The sequence below is a fragment of the Cyprinodon variegatus genome, unplaced genomic scaffold (assembly GCF_000732505.1).
Source record: "Cyprinodon variegatus isolate N-32 unplaced genomic scaffold, C_variegatus-1.0 Scaffold405, whole genome shotgun sequence".
Classification (NCBI taxonomy): Eukaryota; Metazoa; Chordata; class Actinopteri; order Cyprinodontiformes; family Cyprinodontidae; genus Cyprinodon; species Cyprinodon variegatus.
In genome coordinates this window covers 227,125-229,792 of record NW_015150858.1, presented here as the reverse complement: position 1 = coordinate 229,792, position 2,668 = coordinate 227,125, and the positions used below count along the sequence as shown (strand labels likewise).

The window sequence follows — 2,668 nt, the reverse complement described above, 5'->3', positions numbered from 1 at the left end:
ATACCACAGGTTTGCTCGTCAAATCATTCACTGACCTGAAAAGAACCGAGAAAATTGATTAGGTCGGCGATGTATTTCCTGCAGCCTCTAAAGCCAGTCTGTGCAAACCCTGCTCTAACCCTACAGAACAGCATGGAGGCAATGCACCCTCCAGTGGCCACAAGTGGTACTACACCACCAGTGTAGGGATTTGTGGACGAAAACCTTTTGTTTTCCTCAAATATTACTACCATAACAACAAATAAGATTTATACACAGTACTATACAAAATAAAATGTGACATAATATTGTGTCACATTGTAAATCATTACATGCACAGCATTGTGTTAATATTTGTACTTTTTCTGGATGGATGGATGGATGGATGGATGGATGAATGAATGAATGAATGAATGAATGAATGAATGAATGAATGAATGAATGAATGGATGGATGGATGGATGGATGGATGGATGGATGGATGGATGGATGGATGGATGGATGAATGAATGGATGAATGGATGGATAGATAGAAAGAATTGAAATTGTGTACTTACTAGTGATTCATTATATATTTATGTTGGCATTGGTATCGGCTTTTACTAATAGTGTTTTTATAAATCATTGTTTTTGAGCCCTTTATAGATAAGTCTCTAAAATGGATCTGCCTAACTAAATATAAATAGCAGTGTACTGCGGTACTCTTGTGCTCTCAACAATAGGAAATCATTCAATAAATATTTGGAAGTTCATTTTTGGAAATTACAAAACCCTAATGAAAGCTTTTGGTTCGAGTACCTGTAGATCCAACAGCCACAACCAACTTTCATCACAAAGTTAAATCCTTGTTCAGATGTAATTTAAGAACTTTTAAACCCGTTTGACTTTTTTCAATTGATTCTATTTTGTCATTTTTTTATAACTCAAAGTGCAAAATCTTTGTTAATTTTTGTAACAGAAATCTAAAGAATTCTGCCCAAATTCAGATTGCCCAAATTCAAGTATTGATTTTGTAATTTGTTGATTTACATTTATGCTCCTTTCGCAAGTCAAAAGTTTAGCTAGGCCTATATGTACCACCAATCTCCGACTCAACTGATTTGCAATATTATACATTATTTAACAATCTTGAATCTTCATTGTTTAACCCATACATTTATAGTGTAAGCCTTTATTTTTTAGCCAATTGCCTCAGTAGTAAAGTATTAATACTCTCAGGAAAATGTTAGTTACTGTAAGTAAAAGTACATTTAATTAAAACTACTTCTTAAAGCATTTTTCTCTAAACTACATTTTCAGGTCAATGTAACTGAGTCTATGTAGTATAAAAAGTTACTACCCTTTCATGTATTTCTCTTAAATTCTATGAAACAAGAAAGCTGCAGGATATTTGCTACTTCAAGGACTTAAAAGTGCCTTTTGATTCAACATTACAAACCCAACAGTCAGTGTATTTTATGGTCATTTTCTGTGGTAAGCTGACATGAAGCTGTGAAAACATGCTAAGTTAAAACATGTTTATAGTTCTCAAGTGGTTTCCTGGAAAATAAGTCCAAAAGGAGACATCCTATTGTTCCTGCTTCAGACTGATAACCCTTAGAAAAGTGGTTTGGTTTCATGTCACCCTTATTGATAAAGATATTTATTCTGTTTGTGGGTTAATCTGAGTATAAATCAAGCTGTTCTGAGAGCCTCTGATATATATATATATATATATATATATATATATATATATATATATAGAAGACTATTGAACAAACTGTATCATGAAGAACAAGAAAAACAGCAAACAGATAAAGCATGTCAAAGACAGAAAGTTAAAGGGTATACAAGTTAAGTTCTGACCATCTCATGCAGACAGCATTTCTCAACCCTGCTCCTCAGCCCAACAGCCTTCTTGTTTTAGATGTCTCCTTGCTCCAGCACACCTGATTCAAATGATTGCATTACCTCTTTGACATGCCATCAACTGCTGCAAAAATCCCTCATCTTCTTCTTCTTGTTTTGGTTTTAGGGTAGTTACCAGACAGCTTTGAGGTGCACCACTGCCACCTTTTAGAGGAGTATGGATCAGAGGCTGTCAACATTTTTGTTTCCTTTTCAACATACCTGTCCTTCTAAAAAAAAAAGAAGAAATATCACCAAAACTGTATCATTTAACAATCTTTAAAGTAGCTCTCTTACCCTTGCTTAGTTTACTTCCTTTTTTTTTTCTTCAAACTTTTATCGTCATTACACTGTCACAAGTACAGAGCAATGAAATGAACTTTCTTTATTTAACCCATCCCCTTTGGGAGCAGTGGGCTGCCATTGTGCGGCGCCTTGGGAGCAGTGTGGGGTTAACGGTCTTTGCTCAGGGACACAGAGTGGCAGTCTGTGGGAGTGTGGAGACCCATGCGCAATGCTCCAGCTACTAGGCCACCCTCCCCCATCCACAACTCCTCCTATGCATATTTTTATTTGATACTTTCCTCTAATGTCTATATTTGGCCCCTGTCTAGAGCTATGTTTGTCATTGAGCACTATTCAATCTGTCATCAACAGTAAAAATATTAGTTGTACAATCCACAAATCTGACACATATTAAAAAGTCTCAGTTTTGCACTTTAATGTCTGTATGTGGTATGTCTGTATATATATATATATATATATATATATATATATATATATATATATATATATATATATA

At 34.7% G+C, this 2,668-nt stretch overlaps 1 protein-coding gene across 1 annotated transcript in view; it reads right to left on the bottom strand.

Moving 5' to 3' along the window:
- tdrd5 (tudor domain containing 5) overlaps positions 1 to 49 on the bottom strand; it is a 46,951-nt gene extending 46,902 nt beyond the window's left edge. Inside the window, exon 1 of the mRNA XM_015387859.1 lies at positions 36 to 49. The gene's annotated coding sequence lies outside the window, so the exon portion shown is untranslated. The remainder of the gene's footprint in view (positions 1 to 35) is intronic.
- Between the last annotated feature and the right edge of the window lie 2,619 nt (positions 50 to 2,668).